Raw genomic sequence first — 25,422 nt, 5'->3', positions numbered from 1 at the left:
AATAGGTAAATACCGTGTTGAGAAAGCTTTGCTTGACTTAGGAGCCAGTGTGAACTTACTCCCATATCATGTGTACCTTAAGTTAGGACTTGGTGAGATGAAACCTACCCAGATAACACTCCAGTTAGTTGATAGGTCCGTTAAAATTCCTCGTGGTGTAATGGAGGATGTTTTTATAGAGGTCGAAAAGTTTATATATCCAGTGGATTTTATTATCCTAGATACCCAACCTGTCCCTGACCCAGAGAACCAAATACCAGTGATTTTAGGTTGCCCGTTTTTAGCTACATCCAATGCGATCATCAACTCTCGAAATGGTATTATGAATTTGTCTTTTGGTAATATGACTATTGAGCTGAACAAAGGGTAATTTGGTAATTTGTCTTTTATCTTTTAATATTAGTAGGTGTAGATGGTGGATTTTCGACAAAAGGTAGAATTGTAAAACTATACTCCAGATTCGGAAACCGGATGAGTATTGAGGCTCATGTATCTCATCAAAGCATGAAAGCTCATGCCATAAAATCTCTGACTGAGAAGGCTGTCTTTCAGAGTACATGTGGATGTGTAGTCTCTCAGCTGAGGCCACGACACATCTCATGAATACTGAGCAATTTCAGTAATTACTCCGGATCCGACAATCGGATGAGTATCGAGACTCATGTCTCTATGCATTAAAGCTCATGCCACCTCTGATGGAGAAAGTCTCTCAGAGAAGATGTAGATGTGTAGTCTCTCAGTTGAGGCCACGTCACATCTCATACTATATAGAATCGAAATATTGGGCGGCTCCTAGACAGCATGTCTGCTAGTATAGAGCGACAACGTCTTCGGGATGTAACCAAGTTTTCCCCGACTATGCAAGAAGAATATGACACCAGCAAGTTCATATTGCTCAACCTTCAGATAATTAATGCTCCTAGACAGGAAGCCCTTCTAGTATAGAGCCAACAATTAATTATCTTAAATCGTCTGAATATCCAACAATATTCTATGAGCCATCGCCTGAATATCCAGCAATATTCTACGATTCGTCAATCAATCGACTGAATATCCAGCAATATTCTACGATTCCTCGTTATATTTCGTTACTTCAATCTGTGGTTCTTCCCAGCAGAATTACATAGGTTAGTACTAAATATTCAACGAAACAGGCATCTGAGCATCGAATATTCCCTGACAAAAATGGTGCAAGTGTAATTAGCGTATAATGCACAGACCAGCATTTTGAATGCACGAACGAGCATTTCAAAAATACGAACGAACAAGGAACCTATGCAAAATAGGAAGGGAAAATAATAATAATAAAATATTAAGAAAAAGCGCCAGGGGACTAGGCTCACCAGCCGTCCAGTCATGCCGTGACTAGTCCCGCACCCAATTTTATATTTTATCATATTTTTACTATCTTCACGATCTCATGAAAATCCTCTTGTTCGAGCAAATTTCCTCTATTTCAAAGAAATTATCTAAATCACATGATTTTATCAAAAATAATAAAATTAGGGAAAGGTGTCGCGGGACCGAGCACCAGCCGGCCATGTCTTGGCCGTGGCCGGTCCCACACCTCACATCCCATTATTTTATTATTCCTTCTCAAATTATGAAAATTCCTTGATTTTATGAATTTTCCCTAAAATTACCTAATTTCATGTATTTTCTCTAAAATCATGGAAAATATTAAAAAATTAGGAAAACTTGTGGGACCGGGCTCTAGTCGTCCGGCCATGCCCTAGCCGGTCCCACACGCCTATTATTATATTATTGTTTGGTATTTTGTTTCCTGATTTCATGTAAACTCCCTGATTTCAACAAAATATCTTGGTTTTCAAAAAATCCCTTTGATTTTATGAAAATTATCTAAAATCATCAAAATTACATAAAATTGGGAAGAGTGCCTTGAGACCCGCGCCAATTGGACGACCGGCCATGCCACGGCCATTGCCGGTTCCACACTCCCATTCTCTATTTTATATTTTAATTTATGTCTCTCATCTCATGGAAGTTCCCTAATTTCGCCAAACTCTCCAGTTTCATGGAATTTCCCTTAAATCAGAGAAAAATACATAAAATCACATAAAACTGGGAAAAGCATGTGGGACCGCGTGTCAGCCGGTCGTCCATGCCCTAGCCGTGCCCGGTCCCATAACTTGTGATTCCTTGTTTATTTATTATTTTCATCATCTCACGTATTTTTCCCAGTTTCAACAAAACCATGGATTTTTCATATTTTCTCCAAATGTTGCTCAAACGTGCACCAGAAAATATCAAAATTCTCAGGACTGAAGCACGGACATCATGGTGACACGGGCACATCCCCTTGACCGACCAAGGGTGACCCTGAGGCTTGCAAACAGCTGGTCCCGCATGTTTTAATGATTTTAACCTAATTTGGTCAGTTGCTCATATTAGGTTTAAACTCTTTACAAACAATTAGAAGTTCACTCAAACGACCATCTACTGGTCCCACGACCACCAAGAGCCGGTCTCATGACCTCTTGGTCGGTCCCTCATATTTTCTACATCAGGTTTTATGATTTGTCGCTCACACGAGCATTATTTCAGTAATGATTAAATCAACATTTAATCATTCTTTCACCAACTGGTCCTCAAGATACTTTGGTATTTTTGCTCATTCGAGCATTTGGGCGTTATATGGTGAACCCGTCATCCCATGTAGCCGGTCCTATGTGATTTGCAGTAAATCATCATCTCGGTAAAATTAGGGTTTTGAATCCAGAACTCTGCAGAAACGTGATTCTGAGCAGATTCGAACACTCTGATAATTTTATGGTGATTCCATGATTAATATTCGTATTTATTTTTCTCGACTCAGCAGTCAGTAACTTAAATTAGTATTTTATTTGGTCAAGCTACCAACAATTCATCAATAGAATAATATTTGTTCAAACCAGCAATATTTGCTCGAACTAGCAATATTCGCTCGAACCGGCAATATTTACTCAATTAGCAATATTCGCTCAGACTAGAAATATTTGCTCAAATCAAAGAATATTTGTTCAACTATCAATATTCAACAATTTAGCAACACAGTTTAGCTCGTCTTAGGTTATGATGATACCTCGTCTCAGCAGACACATTAAATTCATGAGTTTCGAAACATTTGATAATCATGTTCAACTCATCAATACATGGACTCATCGTCCCATAAAGTCAGCAACTGACTCCACAATCACGAGATTTCAATCGTGTCACATGGGGGGATACTAACTAGGGTTTTGGTCTGGCGGTCTACGGCACGTGTGTTCACCCACGATGAGAATGTGAGCAAGTCGTGCAATCAGTTGGAAGAGTCAGCAAAGTAGTGGGTGGAAAGTTAACCAAGTCTCCGCACGATGAGTAATTGGTTTTAACACGATTTCCCCATTTCCCACTCTCTGATTCCAGCAACTGTCACACTTCATGGGATCATGGTGTTTTCAACTACGATATTATAAAATGTCTCTGAATCCTGATTGAAAAGACAGAAGTTTTCAAACATTCGAACAACATTCGCCAAAACGAGCAATTTCTCATCAAAAGTTCATACAGACAATCTTTCGTCTATACGAACTCACTGAAATTACTCTAAATTGAGCAAAATTCAATCATTTAGAGCATTTTCACGTTGAATTCACAACACACCTACAATCTCAGATCACCATCGATCTCACGCATTTCTCAGCTTCCCTCCTACAGATCAACCCATCCTCTCTTGTGACCGAATTGACTCTGGAACGACCATTGTTCTTGGTTTAGGCCGGGGTCTTACAAATTCATCTCTTGAACTTAAAACACTCCCTTCTTGCAGTGCATCTGTGTGAGGTTCAACATTTCGCTCGGTTCAAGGAGTCTCCACACGGTCGACTCTTCAATTCCGTAAAAACCAGCAAATCGTTTTTCCCCACTCACAGTAGGCTACCCTATGAACTAGATGACTCGAACATAGAAGAGGTGAACATGATAGGAACATTAGTCGAGGAGTCATTACAAAACACTTTGTTAGAAGATCCATTAGAGAAATGCCTAGCTCACTTTGGGATTGATTTTGATGATGATAATGTGATTCAACCCCTTTGTTAGACACTAATAATGGATGGAAACCTAAGTTAGAACCACTACCAATTTCTAAGTCTACCCTAGTTCCTTCGTTAGAAGAGCCTCCTAAGTTGGACCTTAAACAACTACCAGATACCTTGAAGTATGTGTTTTTAGGCCCATCTGAAACTTTACCTGTGATTGTAGCATCCGACTTGGATAGTGATTAGGAAAGTAGGCTAGTAACCGTCCTTCAAAACAACAAGGAAGCTTTAGGGTGGACCATAGCAGACATTAAGGGTATGTCCTACTGTTTGTATGCATTAGATCTATTTAGAGAGTGACACCAAACCTTCTAGGGAGATGCAACATATATTGAACCCTAATATGAAAGAAGTAGTTCGAACCGAGGTTCTTAAGTTGTTAGATGCAGGCATTATCTACCCCATTTCAGACAGCAAGTGGGTCAGCCCCGTTCAGGTTGCTCCCAAGAAATCCGGTATTACTGTAGTCCAGAATGATAATAATGAGTTAATCCCAACCCGAGTGACCACGGGTTGGCGTGTTTGTATTGACTATATGAAGTTGAACAAGGTCACTAGGAAGGACCAGTTTCCCCTTGCCTTCATCGACTAGATGCTAGAACGACTATCAGGACATAGTCACTATTGCTTCTTAGATGGCTACTCCGGCTATAATCAGATCATTATTGCCCCAGAAGACCAGGAGAAAACCACTTTTACCTGTCCCTTTGGTACCTTTGCGTATAGACGCATGCTTTCGAGCTATGTAATGCCCCTGCGACTTTTCAACGTTGTATGATGAGCATATTTTCTGACATGGTAGAACGGTTCTTAGAGGTCTTTATGGATGATTTTTTCAGTGTTTGGTTCGTCTTTCGATGAGTGCTTGCATCATTTGTCATTAGTGTTGACTAGGTGTAAGGAAAAGAATCTAGTGCTTAATTGGGAGAAATGTCATTTCATGGTTCGTTCAGGAATTGTTTTAAGGGCATATCATATCTTCTAAGGGTGTAGAGGTAGATAAAGCCAAACTTGACCTTATTAAGACTTTACAGGTCCCAAAAATCGTAAAAAGACATTAGGTCATTCTTAGGGCATGCAGGTTTTTGTCTTTGATTTATTAAGGATTTTATCTTGATTTCTAGACCTCTTTGCAATTTTCTTGCAAAAGATGTTAAGTTTGTCTTTGATGATGCTTGTTTAGAAGCTTTTGAGAAGCATAAGACTTTTCTCACTACTGCCCCCATAGTCCAGGCACCCAACTGGAACCTACCCTTTGAGATCATGTGTGATGCTTCACATTATGTTATTGGTGTTGTGCTAGGTCAGCGAGAAAACAAATTACTTCATGTGATTTACTATGCTAGCAAAACTCTGAATGATGCCCAGATGAACTATATCACTACGGAGAAGGAACTGTCAGCCATTGTGTTTGCCTTAGACTAGTTTAGACCTTATATATTATGTTCTAAGGTCGTAATATATACTGATCATGCTGCTTTGAAATATCTTATGTCTAAGAAGGATATGAAACCTAGATTGATTAGATGGATACTTTTGTTGCAAGAGTTTTCTCCAGACATTAGAGACAAAAAGGGTGCAGAAAATGTTGTGGAAGACCACTTGTCTAGGCTAGTTGTTGATTTCCCTGATGATCCCTTCCTATAAGGGATAACTTTCCTGATGAACAACTGTTCTTTCTTACCCAATTACCTTGGTATGCGAATATAGTGAACTATCTTGTTACTGGTAAAATGCCCCAACATTGGGGTAAACAAGATCGTTCTAGGTTTTTAGCTGAGGTTAAACACTTCTTTTGGGATGATCCTTATTTATTTAAGTATTGTCCAGACCAGATTATTAGGAGATGTATACCTGAGAGTGACCAGTCCAGTATTATTTCCTTTTGTCATGATCATGCTTGTGGGGGTCACTTTAGTGCTAAGAAGACTGCTGCTAAGATATTGCAGTGTGGATTATATTGGCCTTCGTTGTTTAAAGACTCCCACAGTTACTGTGTTACTTGTGAACGTTGCCAGAAATTAAGAACCATAACCCTATTTAGTTTTTGAGGTCTTTGATATGTGGGGCATTGACTTTATGGGTCCGTTTCCTAATTATTTTGGTAACTTATACATCCTTGTCATTGTAGACTATGTCTCTAAGTGGATTGAGGAGGTTGCGTGTAAAACCAATGACCATAGGATTGTGATTGAGTTATTGAAAGACAATATACTTACACGTTTTGGTACACCACGTGCTATAATTAGTGATGGAGGGTCGCACTTTTGTAATGGACCTTTTAGGCTTTTGATGAAGAAATATGGTATTACACATAAGGTATCTACCCCGTATCATCCGCAGACTAGTGGTCAGGTAGAGGTTTCCAATAGGGAGATAAAACGTATGTTAGAGAAAACAGTTAATCCTAATCGGAAAGACTGGTCGTCTATGCTTACTGATGCCTTATGGGCTTACCGTACTACGTTTAAGACCCCAATTGAAATGTCACCTTATCGACTTGTGTATGGCAAGGCATGTCACTTACCTGTTGAGTTAGAACATAGAGCATATTGGGCTGTTAAGCAGCTAAAATTTTCACTTGACAAGGCAGGAGCCCATAAGAAACTCCAGCTCAATGAGTTGGAAGAGATTCGTAGAGATGCATACGATAGTGCTAAGGAGTATAAGAACAAAATGAAACTTGTACAAGATAGAAATATTTTAAGAAAGTCATTTTCTCCAGGTCAAAAAGTTCTTATGTATGATACCCGCTTGCATCTTTTCCCCGGGAAGTTACGTTCTCGGTGGATGGGTCCTTTTATTGTTCGCACTGTCTTTCCTCATGGAGTTGTTGATATCGAGACACCGGATGGTAGTAATTCTTCGAAGGTTAACGGTCAGAGATTGAAACCCTTTTTAGAGCCCTTTCCTATAGGCGATGTTGAGGAGGTCCCTCTGGAGGACCCCGTTTACCCTTGATTGACCATCAAAGCGATTTGTATGTTGTATATTAGTTTTTGATCTCTCTCTTCACCCAGGTACTATCTTTCCGACTTCTCTCTTTACTGATTCCTCATGTTACTTTACTTTTTGGTATTGCTCTTTCATTAGAAACATTGAGGACAATGTTAGATTTAAGTTTGGGGGTGGGGAAGAAACTTTTTTTTATCTTTTAGTTGCAATAAATAAATTCCAGAGCCTAGAAATTTATGATTATTAAGGTTGGCACTAACCAATCAAAGTGGATGGAAACATCTTGGTTGTAGGAGTTGAGGAACCAATCTAATTAGATGGTAACATCTATAGAGTCTATTAATAAAAGCACAGAGCTCAGTATGTAGAAAGAAAACATGGTAGTTTCGCCATATCTCGTTGAATCATTTTCACTTCTGTTTTTATTTTCTTTTCTTTTGTTTCTAAGTGATTTGGTGGGGCACACAAATCAAGTTGTTACCACTGCTAGTTTGAAATAGAGTGACTGAGTTACCACACAAAAAAAAAAGAAAAAAAAAGAAGAAGAAAAGAATTGAGACCAGACCACCAGACCAACCGGAATAAATTCAATAAATTCGACCACTGGTGCCCTTGTATATGCCAGTTGTGTTGACCTAGAGTTAGGATTATCACCCGCTGGTCCCCTTGTATATGCCAGCTGTGTTGATATTAGTCAGACCGGTATCTCAGTCCATTAGGATAGGTTCATCCTAGTAGTGGCCTTCAAACAAATATGGGAAACACCGTTCACCTTAGTCAACATCAAAACCATCTACGTTTTTCTCTACATCCATCTTATTAATCTATCCATGTGATTGGTTGACTCCGGTTATGATGTCCAAAAACTATCTGAGTAGAGCTTTGTCACTTATATATGAATTTTAGTATGCTTGAGTGAAAACTCGTGTACAACAATTGGAATTTCGCATCATGGTACTTCCTCCTGTAGTCAATGAGAATATGCCAACCAAGGAGATTCATTACTGTCTTTCAAGGTTCTACGTAGATAGCTAGGGTCTGGATTAAAGGTTTTGTGGGTACACCTCCTGTAAACCCTCCCGAGACAACACTCGGCCGCTAGGGCCACCTAGCGGTTTAACGGCTTGCTGCACGTGCTAAGTGTAACCGTGATGCCTGCGACAGTGAGTTAGGATTTGCTCGAGGACTAGCAAATAATAAGTTTGGGGGTATTTGATGGACACATTTTTGTGTCTCAGTTGTCCTCAATTTTTTGTATTGTTGGTACTCGATCGTTTTGTGTGTTTGTAGGTATTTTTTGGAAATAAACATTGTTGGAAAAATCGGCTCGAAAAATAACTCGGAGCACCCCCCGGAGGACAACTGTTAAACGAACTCTTAGTTTGGATAAGGTGCACCCAATTACTAAGGGGCACCTTCTTCACTATTTGTACCCCAGGGCGCTTCCCGCTATTCGCACCCCCATCTCTTTTAGGGGGAGGTCATCCCTTACCTTTCAAATTTCAAAACAGGAGGGGAAACTTAGTTCTCAACTGGCTGAATTTAGGGTTCGCATCTTGGACGGGAATCAAAGAGACTTAATGGCTGGGATTTGCTGGGATGACGTGATTAGTCTTAACAGGCAAGGTATGGTTGATTTCGCCAGCTAAAATTGGCTAGATTCTCGGTGAGAAGAAAATATAGGAACATGTGCACGAGAGGAGATGTTCGCGGGATGTCATGGGATTTTCCCTGACCGGCGTGTGTTTGAATCTTGCAACAATGGGTTTGGAACATGTTTGGAGGATGCATGCGTGTGGAACTGATAAGAGAAGGAAGTTTCCTTCGACAAACAGGGCAGTTAGAGCATCGGATATTCTTTCCTTGTATTTGGAGGATATGCTTTGAATGGGAGAATATTTTGTCAGAGGATTTCATTCTTTAACAGTGGAGAGAGCATTGACAACTCATAGTACAACAAAGAAAACTTTTCGTAACTGGCGGTGAAGAGTAAAGGTGATTAAAGGTGATTGACAACAGATTATTCTCGAGATTTTTATGAGTTATTACGGAGTGATATCTTGTGCCTAGTGAGTATAAAAAGGCATGTGGGATCATAAAGAAGGCTTACGGAGAGTTTGGGGAGAATTTATAACATCACAGAGGCGAGAAATTGGAGTTGCAGAGAGTCACCATTTCTGCTGCTGTCCAAGAACACGAAGAACAAAAGACCCTCAGAGACAGTCGTTTTTTTACAGTAACAACGACAGTTAGTTTTTATCGTTCTCTATAACAGTTCGGCTTGTAACAAATATAATTGTTACGAAACCGGTTTTAATCATTTTCACACTTTTTCATCATTTGTAAACCCTTTGAGCAATAAAAATGATTTTTGAGCGTGTTTCCAACATGATGATGAACTAATTCTCCCACAACCAAGGTACTGAGGAAGCTATTTATGAATGAATAATTGGTAACTATTTTATTTTCTCTAATTTAAAATTTATAATTCACTCAATCACTACTTTTGCAGAGTTTTAAATTGTTTGCGTAATTTTCTTAATTAGTTGTGATTCAATCTGATAGGTTACACTTTGTTTAGTCAATTGATAATCTATGCTTAGGGAATACAATTAATATTTGAGAATTTTCCTGATTATTTGTGAGTTAAGAAATAAGGGACTTAAAAGATAATTAGTGTTTTGGGTTATTTACCATTATTCATTCATGTGTAATAGTGAAATCAGTGTCTTGGTTATTTTTAGTATCTTGAAATCAATTTTGCACTAAATTTTCTTTATTTTTAAGTTTTATAAGTCTAAAATCTATTGCTTTCACAAGTCTCAACGAACTTATTACTACAACAACTTTGAAAAACCATCAAATAACAACTTTGATGTGTCTGCTTCCCTTCCTAGGTCCCAATATGGCGTTACATCTGATTTTTGTATGCATGAAACTAAATTTTTGGATGATGATACTTCTGAATTGGGGTTGGATAATTTGTTCCATGAATGTAAGCATGATTTACCTATTTCTGACTTAGGGAGAGTGCGTTATGGTACTAAAGATCTTACACATGAAAACAACTTAAATGTGCCTACTTCCCTGCCCATGTCACAAACTGATAATCTTCCACCCAACCTAGATTGTGCCTGTAAAGAGCATGTAAAACCAACTTTTTTGAGAATGCCTAATCTAGGATTGGAACTGTGTGCCTCCCAAATCCTCTTGGACTACTTTGCATCTAAGTATAATGTCTTTAAGAAGCCACAGTTGGAATGTGTATCTCTGCCTTACCCTGACAAAGTTCACTTTGAACTAGATCTTGTGCATGATGCACCCCTAAAATTGTTAGATTTTGTGCCAAAAAGTATATCTGCTGAAAAATCTAGGTTTCGGGGTAGTTCATTTAGTCTGGCAGCCTCACTTGCATTTCTGCCCTATTATAATTATGTGAGGCTATTAAAATTTCTGCATTCTGTCTTTTGGGTTGATCCTCAACTCTTTAGATTGTTAATGTATGGTGAATTCTCCCTGTATATAATCCAGTAGGTAATGTTATATTTTCTATCTTGGGTCAGTTGAGTCTTCTTTTTATTTTGCATATATTGTGCTAATCCAATATGATCTCACCTGAAAATGTTGGATTCTAGCCATGAATAGTGAAGCTATAATCTTGCTTTCGACGACATACCGGTAATCTCTTCCCTTTTCTCTGTTCAACATGGTTCTCATGGTATGTTGTTGTAATTATGCTCTTATGTTGAAACATTGAGGACAATGTTAGATTTAGGTTTGGGGGAGTATTTTGCATATAGAGTTTTTAGTCTTTGCACTTTTTTAGATAAATTTTTCAAAAAAAAAAAAAAAAAAAAAAACTTTGTAAATGTTTGCATAAAACCTCCAAATTGAGAGATGTTAGAGTCGCTAGCATGCTTCTAGCTATGTATACATAAAGAGTCTGACCGAAATAACTGAAATTGGAAGAACTAGATAACACAATCGGGTTTCTTAGTTGTTAGAGCGTTAAAGTTGGATTTAACCATGCCGGTGGGGCGAATTAGGCGCAACAAAGATATTTGGTATTAGAGTTGTGATCACCTTTAGTGGAGACTACCTATTTTTACATCAAGCGAGGCACCAACTTTCATTTTTGTGACTATATACAAAGTCCTTTTAAAGTGTGTGTCACCGTACGTCAATTCCGGGTAGGAATGGTGAGCTGACCAACTTCGCACCACTTTCAGCACTATTTTTGATCTCTTGAGTGCTAATTTTGTCAATCATGAGGGTGACGTCTAAAGATGAAAACTCCTTCTTGTAGTTTGATTTGCAGTTAGCACCATTCTCTCTCTCGACAACATCAACAGATCCATAGAAACACATCATCATCAACAAACAGCGCGACATTAGAATACATGGAGAAAGTCCAAGGTTTACATGCAACAATACAAGGAATAGAAAAAGTCTTATTCAAAAGTGAAGATACAGTACAAAAAGCAGAATTCTATACACAAGTGAAGACTTATCTTACAAAGAGCAAAGAAAACAGAAAAAGATGAGAATTAGTGAAGTTCATAAAATCAAGACAATACAGGTTGTGCAGAATTAAGTGATAAAATCCTTCATCCATGGCTTTAGTGGCTTCATTATTTTGAGTTTGTATTGTTTTAATTAATCAAAAAAATAAAAATAAAATAAAAAATTATCTCTCTACTATTATAGTAAATTCTTAGTTTTGTTTAATAAACACCATGGTAAAGAAGAAAAATTTAAGTGGAAATTTCAAGAAACAAGGAAATTGAAGAGAAGAATTAGAAATTGTCAAGGTTCTACGAAGTTCAGAATTTCATCATCAACAGTTGAAGACCGAAGATCGAAGAGTGAAGACGTTTCTATGGATGTTGTGAGAGTGGTGTTGATTGCCGATCGGATGTGAAGGTAAGTGAGTACTCCCATCCTTACTAATGATTGTTTTGCTTTCTTATAGATCATCAGAAAAATATTCTTATTCCCATAATTTTGTGGAGTCTCCATAAATTATTTCGGAAGGTTCTCCTTCCCACCATTCAAGGTGTACAAGATTTCTCTCTTCATTCCTGCCTGCACACATGAGAGACTAAAAAAGCGTTCTTTTTGAGTGCAATTATCATAGAACCCTATTGGTGAGGCAGAAGTCGACGCTTGTGATCACTCTCGAACTCGAATTCTTTCATATGGTATGGTTATTTCTCGTTCAACTCTTAAGGATGAGAATGCGTTCTTTGGTATTTCTAACTTCTTATTACTAGCATGCAGAAACTCTATGTCCTCATAGCTCCTTGGATGCTTGGGACTCTGATACTCTCTGAAGTTGGATAAGGTTTTGTGGGCACACATCTGGTAAACCCTCACGAGACTACAACTCGTCCACTAGGGACACCTAGGGTTTTAAAGGCTTAGTGCATTCGCTAAATGCATTCAAGAGACCGGCGACAGTGGTATAGTTAGGATTTCTTACTTTTTGTTCACTTGAGGACAAGTAAAATTCAGGTTTGGGGGTATTTGATAAGTGCCAAATATTGCATATTTCTACACCTTTTTATTGACAATTATCTCAACTTTTGTGCTTTAAAATCCGATATTATCCCAAATTCGGAGTTTTCATCGTTTTCAAGAATAAATACTTGTACTAATTAATTTTGTGTTTTTAGGTTACGTACTAAATAAATCTTGGAAGAATTGAGGAGCCAAAAGAGCAGAGAATTGGTGACAATGGAAGAGAAACAACAAAGCTCCCGTTAGAAGGCAAGTGAAGAATGTTGTTTGCACCTCATCCACAAGTGAAAAATGTTGTTTGCAAGACTCAAAACTAGAAGTGGGCTTGAGATACTAGCTTTGAAGAATGTATGGGCCTAGAAGAAGATCTTCCAAGAGAAAACCCAAGATCTAAAACCCAACCCCGTCTCCATCTTGAGTCGTAGGATTTGATATAGCTGCTGAGCATCCAAAGCATCTCCACACGGTACATCAGATTTCGCTACAGCTGACAAACACCCTAGCACCTACCAATTTTCCCTTACCCGATCAGAAGCAAAACACTCAATTGCATATCGTTCTCATCTTCTCCAACCTCTGTAAAACCATCAGTTCACTTCCTCCCTCAATCACTTCCATCCTGACCTCCTCTGAGCTCAGCCACCCTCTCAGCAGCCATCAATCAAACCTCTAATCTCTATCTCTCTCCATCTTATCTTCTCCCTTATCAAAAACAATAACCCTAGAAGCTAGTATTGAGAGAGATAAGACTAGGATTTCTTCAACAGCTGGAAAACTAGGCTTGCAGAGATGAATTGAAGAAGGGACTTGTCAGAAAACGCGTCTTGGTGAGTGAGTAATCTCTAATTTTCGAATTCAAGTGATTGAGGGATTTTTGTGTATAAATAGGGTGGAGATTGTGATGTAAAAATCATGCCCGGATTAGCCGGTGCACCAAGCTGTAGTTTATATTTGTTTTTAGTATTATTATCATGTTCTAATTCAATAACTAGGGTTTAAATGAAACCATCAATCTATTGCTAAGTTTGATTCTTGTTCTGATTTTGTTCTTGTTGTGCTTTATTGTTTAAGATAGATACAATCCGAGCTATTCATCATTTTACTTTCACAGTGTATGTCATGCATCCATTATAGTTAGAATACTTCTATGTTAAATGTGCTGCAACTCATGCTTCATTGATTGTTATTGATCTTTTGACTAGTTGTGCCTTAATCAGACAATTTGTGCTTAGGAGAGTGTAGATGGGGCAAAAAGATTTGCTGGTTTTTAAGGAATTGAGGAGACGACCGTGCGGAGGAGACTCCTCGAACCGAACAAACTGCTTAACCTCACACAGATGCACTGCCAAAGGTAGTTCTTGAATTCGAGAGATCAATCTGTAAGACTCCGGCCTAAACCAAGACAATGGCCATTCCAGAGTCAATTCGCTCACAAGAGAGGATGGGTCGATATGTAGGAGGGACGCTGAGAAATGTGTGAGATCAATGATGATCAAGGATTGTGAATGTGTTTAAGGTTTCTGCAAGTTTGAACTGTTGAGTTCGAATAAGTTCTGGTTGATTGATTGAATTATTGAGAGTGATTGCTCGGATCAGAATTCTTCGGTTTTTTCAATCATGGGTTCAGAGACTTATTTATATTGCCAGAAGTAGTAGACACATTGATCCCATGAAGTGTGACAGTTGCTGGAGTCAAAGAGCGGGGAAGTGGAAAATCGTGTTAAAACCAGTTGCTCATCGTGCAGAGACTTGGTTGATTGTCCACCCACTAATTTGCTAACTCTTCTAACTGTTTGCACGACTTGCTCACATTCTCATCGTGGATGTGTGACACGATTGATGTCTCGTGATTGTGGAGTCTGCAAGGTAGACGTATTAGTCAGTTGTTGACTTGATGAGACTATGAGTCTTTGTATTGTTGAGTCGAACATGATTTACAAATGTTCTAAGACTCATGAGTTGAACATGTCTGTTGAGACAAAGGTATATTTGTCGAATGAATGTTGATAGTTAAGGTGAGCAAATGTTGCTCATTCGATGAATTTTTGAATATTGATAGTTGAACCAATATTTCTAGTCTGAGCAAATATTGCTCATCTGAGCAAAAGTTGCTCGTTTTATGAATTATTGGTAGCAGGACCAAATAAAATATTAATTTAAGATACTGGCAACTGGACCGGGTAGAATAATTAAAGTGTTGATTGTGGGATCAACATAAAATTATTAATATTTGAATCTGGAATTATGAACCTTGGATTCGAAACCCTAATTTTGATTAATTGTTGATCAATTGATGATCTATTGAAAATCAACCACAGAGTGAAGGAGGGATCGGCTACATGGGATGATGGGCCGACCATGTAGCGCCCAAATGCTCGCGTGAGCCAGCACCAAAGTCTCTTGAATACCAGTTGATGAAAGGATGATTAAATGCTGGTTTAATCATTTATTAAAATAATGTTCGTCTGAGCCTTAGGTGATAAAACCTAATTATTACAGAATGAGGGAGCGACTAAGGGATCATGCAACCGGCCCTGGTTGGTCATGGGACCGACTGATTATTGTTTGATGAAATTCCAAGTTGTTTGGAAGAGTTTGAACCTAATATAAGCAAATTAGGTCAAATTATGAAAATATGTGGGACCGGCCTCTTGCAAGCCAAAGAGCCAACCTTGGTTGGTCAAGTAATATTCCATGTCACCAGAGTGTCCGTGTCTCAGTCCTGAGAATTTTGATATTTTCTGATGTGCATTTGAGCAACATTTGGGAAAATATGAAGAAATCAGGGTTTTTCTCAAACTGAGGAACTTCATAAGATGAAGACAATAATAATAATAAAATAAGGAATTAGTGTGGGATCGACCATGGCTAAGGCATGGCCGGCCGTCTAATGATCTCGGTCCCATGGCACCTTTCCTAATTTTATATTAGTTTCAAAGGAGTTTTCATGAGATGAAGGACACCAGTAATTACTGCTACTTGGCTTCAAAGTTTCAAACTCGGGCTATACAGGATGTCATATTGAAGGACATCCCTCCTAACAGTTCAAGCTCAACATATCAGCAAGCCTTAGCAGCCTACATCCAAGTTTGTGGTCTTACCTCTTCCTCACATAGCTTTGACGATACAGCCCCTCATTCTATGCACTCCCTGGCTGTTTTATACTTCGAAGCAGTGAAGAAATGGATACCCACAACCTATCATTTGAGTGTATGTGACAGTGTATTATGGCAGTGCAACAATCTCAAACACGCCCAAGATTATTTACTTGCCATACCCATTGCTGGTTTGAATCAAACCCTTGGACCTCGTCATTTCAGATGCGTTCTCAGCTACCGACTTGGCATCCCGCAGTTTCCCGAAGGCAGTCATTGTTCAAGCTGTAATAAGGAGATGGACATATTTGGAGACCATGCCTTACATTGTGCTAGCGACGTTGGACTCAAATTACGGCACGATCTGGTACGTGACATTTTTATGGATATATGTATCAAAGACGGTGTCGCATCACGTAAAGAAACAGCCTTAGGTTTTCTTTCAGATGAGAATGCTGCTTTGAGGCCTGCTGACTTATTAGTACACAACTGGGAAAACGGCAGAGATACATGCTTCGATGTCACAGGCGTTTCTCCCTTCACTGGGGAAATTCGTTCTTTCACCCCTGGCCAAGCTCTCTCTAAGGCGATTCTCCGTAAACGCAACAAATATTTAGAGAAGTGTGAGTCTCACGGATATGGCTTTCATATTCTCGCTTTCACTACATTAGGTGAACTAAGTGAGGACACGGTGGCTTTTGTAAAGAGGTTAAAGAACTGTCTATCTCACAATGACGCAAATTGTGGCACTTGCAGTTTCTTTTTCATCGTTTAGGTATTTTTATTCAAAAGGGTGTTGGTTCTCATCTTGTAGCTAGGTTACCAACACTTTTCATGTAATATTAATCTTTTCCCTATTTTCAATAAAAGCCCTCAGAGGTACGTTTCATAATAATAATAATAATAAGGGTGTGGAGAGAGAGAGTCCGGCGATTTTACAGGCGACGGAAAGTCTGTAATCTCTTCCCGGAAATATCTCGTGCAATCTCTATCAGACTTTCCCCAAATTTCTTTCTTTTCATTCCCCTTGTTAAGATCTTTCGAATGATGCTATTCACTCCTGCTGATTTCCACAATCACAAGACAGTTCTGACGGTTACTTACAGTTATCGCCATGCCTAGAACTCGTTCATGTTCTGTAGCATCAACTTCTAACCCTAATGCATCTCCTGGTTCGCCTGCAACTTCCCCTAATTTCTCTGATACTTCTCCATCCAAAGGAGACCGTATCCATTGTCCATTTCGAGAATTTGATGAGTGCGGAGATGGTGTTAATGGTAGAGGATATGTTCGCACGTCATTCCAAAGACATCTCACTGATCGACATTGTTTCTCGGAAGCGGCTAAGCAACGGTGCAGAGAACGATTGTGCAAAGACAGAGATGTTTATATTGCTTGGGAAAAAATTCTACAGCAGATGCGTTGTTGGTTGTGTACTCATTGTATGTTTCTACATGTATGGAAAAAATCTTGCAAGCATGACAATGTTACCATCCCAAGGCCCTATAACGGCAGGTATGTCAACTTTCTTGTATCTGACATACCCAAACCTCCGGCTGTTGTCACTAATAACCCTGCTACCATTGTGAATACTACGGCACCTATCTCAGTTGAATTGCTTAATGAGGTTTTTCAACGTCAATTCACTACCATTACGAGTATTCCAACGCGATGTAAGATAAATTTCTCAAGAAACCTTAAATCTTGTCTAGATGCAATTATTCTCAACCCTAGGGAAATATCAAACTGGATCAAATTGTTATTGCTTCTCATTTGCACCTTTAATCTTTACATTCCCAAAAGCTCTTCAGAGGAAAGGTCCGGCAACAGGAAAAAATTACAGATCGTGTCTATTAACCAGGCTTTGAATGAGTGGAGGGAACCGTCAGGTTGTTTGACCTTGATTCAGAAACTGCTACAACAACCCAAGCGCAGTAGATTGAGCAAGCCAAAAAAGAAAAAATCACAGGAATCTGCTAATCTTGAGGCCTGTCGAAAGAAGATGTCGTATGGACACTATACAACTGCTATTAGAGTTCTTTCTTCTGATGGTATTGCCCCCTGTGATGAACATACAATCACCGAATTAATGCTCTAACACCCTATTACTGCTCCACCTTCCATTCCTAGTGAAGCTATTAACTGCAATGCTTTGTCAGTGGATACCGGTGCTGTACTTAAATCCATCAAAAGCTTCCCCAAAGGCACCTCTTGTGGAAGAGATGGTTTGAGAGCTCAGCACCTTCTTGACTCCATGAGTGGTGCGGCTGCAGCTGTTGTCGATGAGCTTGTATACTCAATCACAAAAGTAGTGAATCTCTGGATAGCAGGTCGTTGTCCGACTGCCCTTGGAGAGTACATTGCTAGCGTACCACTAACGCCGTTGCAGAAACCGGGTGGTGGTATCAACCCCATTGCGGTGGGAACTATTTGGAGACGACTGCGGCTACAAGCATTGGGAAAGATATGGCAGCATACCTTGGCGACTTTCAATTCGGTGTTGGCGTGCCATGCGGAGGGGAGGGCATATTACACTCTGTCAACAGACTGATAGAGTTGAAAGGCCATCTGAATGACACTTCCATGCTCCACATCGACTTTTCAAATGCCTTCAACTTAGTCGATAGGACTTCTCTAATCAAAGAAGCTAGAGATCAGTGCCCAGCGATCTCTTACTGGGTGGAATTTTGTTATGCCAAACCTACCAGATTATATTACAATGACACTATTCTTTCTTCGGCGCAGGGCATGCAACAAGGTGATCCCCTTGGCCCTTTGCTATTTGCACTAACACTACACCCTTTGGTTAAGATGATTGCAGCACAATGTCGTCTCGATCTCCAGGTTACCCTAAAAAAAAAAGAAAAAAAAATAATAATAAAAGGTTACCCTCAAAAAAATAATAATAACAATAAAATAAGGGGTGTGTGGGACCGGCCATGGCTAGGGCGTGATCGTCCGGCTAGTGTCCCGGTCCCGTGAACTTTTCCTAATTTTATATTATTTCCTTGGTGTGAAGGAAATATCATGAAGCTGAGGAGTTTCATAAGATGGAGGAAATAATAATAATAATAAAATAATAAGGAATTAAGGTGTGGGACCGGCTAAAGCTAGGGCATGGCCGACCGGCTAGTAAGCCCGGTCCCGTGACACTTTTCCTAATTTTATTATTATTTTCTTGATATGAAGGAAACACCATGAAACTGAGGAGTTTCCTTAAAACGAAGGAGTTTGTTCAAACGAAGAAATTTTCATGAGATCAAGGAAAATAATAAAATAGGATAAAATATGGGAAGAGGCGTGGGTCCAATCACGGCGGCATGTTCGGCCGGCCGGTGGGCTTGGTTCCTTAGCGCCTCAATTAAGGAGCATCTCAAAAATATGAATGAATGAGGAACCTATGCAAAATAGGAAGGAAAAATAATAATAAAATATTAGCAAAGGCGCCAGGGACTGGGCTCACCAGCCGGCCGGTCATGCAGTGACCAGTCCCACGCCCAATTTTATATTTTTATCATATTTTATTATTCTTCCTGATCTCATGAAAATTCTCTCGTTCAAGCAAATCTCCTTCGATTCAAGGAAATTCTCTAATCTCATGACATTTCTTTATGTCAAGAAAATAATAAAATTAGGGAAAGCTGTCACGGGACCGAGCACCAACCGGCCGTCCATGCCCTAGCCGTGGCCGGTCCCGCACCTCACATCCCTATTATTTTATTATTTCTCTCAAACCATGAAAATTCCCTGATTTCATGAATTTTCCCTAAAACCATGAAAATTCCCTGATTTCATGAATTTTGCCTAAAACCATGAAAAATATTATAAAATTAAGAAAACTTGTGGGACCGGGCCCTAGCCGGCCGGTCATGCCCTAGCCGGTCCCACACGCCTATTATTTTATTATTATTATTATTATTTTTTTTTTCTCATTCCATGAAAACTCCTTGATTTCAACAAAATACCTTGGTTTCAACAAATCTCTTTGATTTTATGAAGATTCCCTTAAATCATGAAAAAATTACATAAACTTGTGGGACCGTGCCCCTTGGCCGGCCGGCCATGCCTTAGCCATTGCCGGTCCCACACTCCATCATTCCCTATTTTATTATTATTTTATTTCTCTCATCTTATGGAAGTTCCCTAATTTCATAAAACTCTCCAGTTTCATGGAATTTCCCTCAATTCAGAGAAAATACATAAAATTACATAAAACTGGGAAAGTGTGGGACCGTGCTTGTCAGCCGGCCGACCATGCCCTCGCCGTGGCCGGTCCCACACCTTGTAATTCCTGTAGATGGTGGATTTTCGACAAAGTGTGGGACCGTGCTTGTCAGCCGGCCGACCATGCCCTAGCCGTGGCCGGTCCCACACCTTGTAATTCCTGTAGATGGTGGATTTTCGACAAAGGCTAAAATCATAAACCCATAATTATACAAACTCCTGATCCAACAATCAGATGTGAGTATTGAGACACGGGTCTCTCATCGAATCCTCTGACTGAGAATACTGTCTCTCAGAGTACATGCAGATATGTAGTATCTCGGCTGGACAACGACATATCTCATGAATACTGAACACTTCAGTAATTATTTCTATATAGAATCACGAGATTGACGGCTCCTAGACAACTTGCTCTGCTAGTATAGAGCGATAACGTCTTCAGGATACAAACAACAAGTTTCCCTGACTATATAAAGGATATGAAGCTCCAGCAAGCTCATGTCAGAATAATTAATGCTCCTAGACAGATTGCTCTGCTAGTATAGAGCCATAAGTTAATTATTCCTAAATTCTTGGATTCATCCACTGAATTTCCGAAAATATTCAAATATTTCAGCAATATTTCGTTACTTCAATTTATGGTTCTTCCCAGCAGAATTCCATGGGTTAGTAATAAATATTCAACGCACGGGCGTCTGAGCTACCTCCGAGTAAGCCCCGGCTCAAAAGGTGCAAGTGTACTCAACGATGATGCACTAACAATCACCGCATGAACGAGTATTTCAAAATACGACGAAACTATGGAAAATAGGAAGGAAAATAATAAATAACTAAAATATTGACCAAGGCGCCAGGGGATTGTGCTCACCGACCGGCCGTGCCGTGGCCAATCCCACGCCAGTTTTATATTTTATCATATTTTTTGTTATTTTCCTTGATCTTATGAAAATCCTTTCATTTTAACAAACATCCTTCGTTTGAGGAAAATCCTCAGTTTCATGGTGCTTCCTTCGCACGAAGGAAATAATATAAAATTGGGAAAAATATTGTGGGGCCGTGATTGTTGGCCAACCGGCCATGCCTTGATCTCGGCCGGCCCCACAACTCATGGTTCCTTATTATTTTATTATTATTTCCCTAATCTCATGAAAAATCCTTCATCTCATGGTATTTTCATAAATACATGAAAAATAATATAAAATTAGGGAAACCCGTGGGACCGGGCCCCAGCCGGTCGGCCATGCCCTAGCCGGTCCCACACGCCCCTTTATTTTATTATTATTATTTTAAGATTTCCTTCATCCCATGAAACTCCTTGATTTCATGGTATTTCTCTCAAATTAGGAAAATTCCTTCAAATCATGGAAAAATACACGGAAAATACATAAAAATTAGGGAAACTCGTGGGACCGGGCCCAAGCCGGCCAGCCATTTCCTAGCCGGTCCCACACGCCCTTATTTTTATTATTTTAATATTATTTGCTTCCTTTATCCCATGGAACTCCTTCACTTCAAGGAAACTCCTTAATTTTAACAAATTCTTTTATTTCATGATATTTTAATAAAATCATGAAAAATAATATAAAATTAGGAAAAGGCACCACGGGACCGTGGTCACTGTCCGGCCGGCCATTCCATGAATTCAGCGGTCCCACGCTTCATTATTCCTTCATTTTATAATTATTTTCCTTCATCTCATAAAGTTTCCTCAGTTTCAGCAAAACCCTGATTTTATTGTATTTTCTCAAATGGTTGCTCAAACGCACGCCAGAAAATATCAAAATTCTCAAGACTGAGACGCGGACGTGTTGACGACCTGAGCATGTTACCTTCACCGACCAAGGTTGTCTCTTTGGTTCGCAATGAACCGGTCCTACGTATTTTCATGGTTTGACCTAATTTGCGCAATTGCACGTATTAGGTCCAAGACTCTTCCAAATAATTTTGGAATTTTATGAAGTGATCGTCATTCGATCCCACGACCATATAGGGTTGGTTTCATGACCCCTTGGTCGGTCTCTCACCTCTCCATAATTAATTAGGTTTTATCACCAAAGGCTCAGACGAGCATTATATGAAAAATGATTGAACCAGTATTTGATCATCTTTTCACCAACTCTTCAAGGGGTCTTGGTATTTGCTCACGCGAGCATATGGACGCTACATGGTCGACCCACGGTCTCATGTAACCGGTCCTCCTTCATTCCATGGTTCAATTTTCGATAAACTATCACTCGGTCATCAATGGATCAAATTAGGGTTTCTGAGTCCAAGGATCATAGTTCCAGATTCGAACGCTAATAATTTTACGACGATCTGATCACCATTTTATTACACTCGGTTAAACTACCAGTATTATAATTAATGTTTTATTTCGGTCACGCTGCCAATAATTCATCAGACGAGCAACACTTGCTCAGATGAGCAATACTTGCTCAAACCAAGGAATATTGGTTCAACTATCAATATTCAACAATTCATCGAATGAGCAATACTTGCTCACCTCAACGTGAGAATTACACCTCTGTCTCAACGGACACGTTCAATTCATGAGTTTCAAAACATTTTGCAGAATCATGTTCAACTCAGCAATACATGGACTCATCGTCCCATGAAGTTAGCAACTGAGTAAATACACGTCTTCCCTGCAGACTCCACGAGACATCAATCGTGTCACTTGGGGGGATATCAACTAGTGTTTTGGTCTGGCGGTCTACGAAACGTGTGTTCATACACACGATGGAATGTGAGAAAGTCGTGCAATCAGTTGAAGGAATTAACAAAGTAGTGGATGTAAAATCGACCAAGTCTCCGCACGATGAGCAACTGGTTTCACGATTTCCACTTCCCCACTCTTTGATTCCATCAACTGTCACACTTCATAGGATCATGGTGTCTACAATTTCAGTAATATAAATAAGTCTCTGAATCATGATTGAAGACAGAACAAGAATCTCACGTCTCACAGACAACACGATATTAACACCTCATCAATTGAGCAATTACTCTCAACTGAGAAACTTCAATCATTCAGAACTTATCTTATTCAGAATACACAACACACCCACAATCTTTGATTACCATTGATTCCACACATTTCTCAGCTTCCCTCCTACAGATCAACCCATCCTCTCTTGTGACCGAATTAACTCTGGAACGACCATTGTCTTGGTTTAGGTCGGAGTACTAAAGATTGATCTCTCGAATTCAAAGCACTCCCTTCTTGCAGTGCATCTGTGTGAGGTTGAACATTTCGCTCGGCTCAAGGAGTCTCCTCCGTACGGTCGTCTCCTCAATCCCGTGAAAACCAGCAAATCGTTTTGCCCCATCTACAGATTGGAGACCACAGTGGGAGATCATTCTCTCGGTTGCAATCTCAAGCTTTCACAAGATGGTTGGTCTTAGGTCTTCATCAGAATCTTCAAACCCTAACCAGAGTATTTCAAATGGCGACATTATTCACGCTCGTCCGAACGACTCTGGTAATATTCGTCACTCCTACTTTACTACTCCCTTTCCCTTTATTGATGCGTTCGACGGAGAAATCCCATCATTGCTGAATTGGCACGGAGGCAAGAAATTCTGACTAGGAGCATTAATCGGTTGAAGGAGGCAATCGATGAACTCTTCAACTGTATGGTAGAATTGACAAAACTCTTGGGAGCAGAAGTGGTAGATCATTCCAGCGCTACTGCCAACGATACCCCTCAAACCAACAGCTTCACTACTTACGAAAAGCCGGTGGACCAAGAAGTTGCACATCTGATCGAAAGTTTATGTGAGCTTCTACACTTCTTCAGAGATCAACGTACGAGTACATTCGCTGCACTCAACCAGATATCGTCAGACATACCTCTGACTCCGTCATTCCTAACAGCTGAGGAAACACCCGTGATGTCTGACCATTCAATCAACAACATCACTTTTTGGAGAAGAAGACCGCATGGCAGACGAAGGACACAATCGAGCCCTGTACGTGACTGGCTTCATCAGAGACTACGAATTCAAGAGAGTCCTTGTTGATACAGGTGCTTCTACAAATATTGTCACTATGAAGACTCTCAAGACGGACAGATTCCCACAGCACAAGATTGTCCGGCACCCTATCCTGATGACAGGCTTTGAAGGAAGTCAGATCCATACATATGGGTATGCATATATCGATTTGAAGGTAGGGCCTATTCAGTCAAAATTCAAGTTCCATGTGATCGAACAAGAGCCCGACTATCACATGATACTTGGGCGCCCATAGCTCAATGATAACAAGGTGGTCCCTTCCACGTACCATCAATGCATGAAGGCACTACTCAACAACAAGATCGTTCGCATCCCATCTTCGTCATCTCCTTATGCTTCTTTCTACGATCCTGAGTTCCTTGAATCTCAAAAGAGCATCCCGGAGCCTCCAAGCAAGGTTTGCAACATCCCACTTCCACGTTGGAAGGATATTGAAAAGGTTGTTGACAAGCCATCATCCTCAGATGCTAAGGCGATTAAGTCATCTACTACACTGGTTAAACGCCGTAATGATCAGGTTTCAACTCCAGGACCAAACTTCATAACCAGCCGTGATGCGGAGGGGGGGATCGTTTATCGCCGACGGGAAGATTAGCAATTAATCGGGAAGAACTATGAAAAGTCTCCCCACCCTGAAGAATCATGTCAGAACGAACCGTCACTCGAAGAAGAGGTTCAAGACGCCCCATGACAATCACAAGACGACACTGACTCTACCACCGATGATCTCGAGACAATCAATATTGGGACTGAGGATGATCCAAGGACGATCCTGATTAGTCCAGCACTTTCATCAGAGGAACGGGCGGAGTTGATAAAGCTGTTGAAAGAATATCAAGATGTTTTCGCCTGTACGTATGAGGAAATGCCCGGTCTAGACGACAAACTGGTCACCACCACCTGCACATTGTTCCTGGGTCCAAAGTTGTCAAACAAACGCCTAGGCAATTTAGACACGAAGTAGAGGAGCAAATCAAAGTCGATATCCAGAAACTACTAGCAGCAGGATTCATCAAGCCTATTCAACATCCAACGTGGCTGGCAAAGGTTGTTCCTGTCAAGAAGAAAAATGGTCAGATCAGATGTTGCGTCGATTTCAGGAACCTGAATAAATGTTGTCCAAAGGATGATTTTCCTCTACCCAATATTGATATGCTCGTCGACGCAACTAGTGGCCATGGTATGTTCTCATTCATGGATGGTTACAACGGATACAAACAGATCAAGATGTATGAGCATGACGCCAACAAGACTGCATTCCGTACTCCCATTGGGAACTTCCACTACACTGTGATGCCCTTTGTATTAAAGAATGCAGGTGCCACTTATCAACGAGCCATGACTGCCATATTCCACGACATGATGCACAAACAAGTGGAAGACTACGTCGATGATGTGGTGGTAAAATTGAAGACTCGAACGTCTCACCTCGAAGTCTTGGGACAAGTATTCGAGAGATGCAGAGAATAAAAATTAAAGATGAATCCTTTGAAGTGCGCTTTTGGTGTTTCCTCTGGAAAGTTTTTAGG

Source organism: Papaver somniferum, chromosome 10 (assembly GCF_003573695.1).
Source record: "Papaver somniferum cultivar HN1 chromosome 10, ASM357369v1, whole genome shotgun sequence".
NCBI classification, from domain to species: domain Eukaryota; kingdom Viridiplantae; phylum Streptophyta; class Magnoliopsida; order Ranunculales; family Papaveraceae; genus Papaver; species Papaver somniferum.
Note: the sequence above shows the minus strand (reverse complement) of the source record.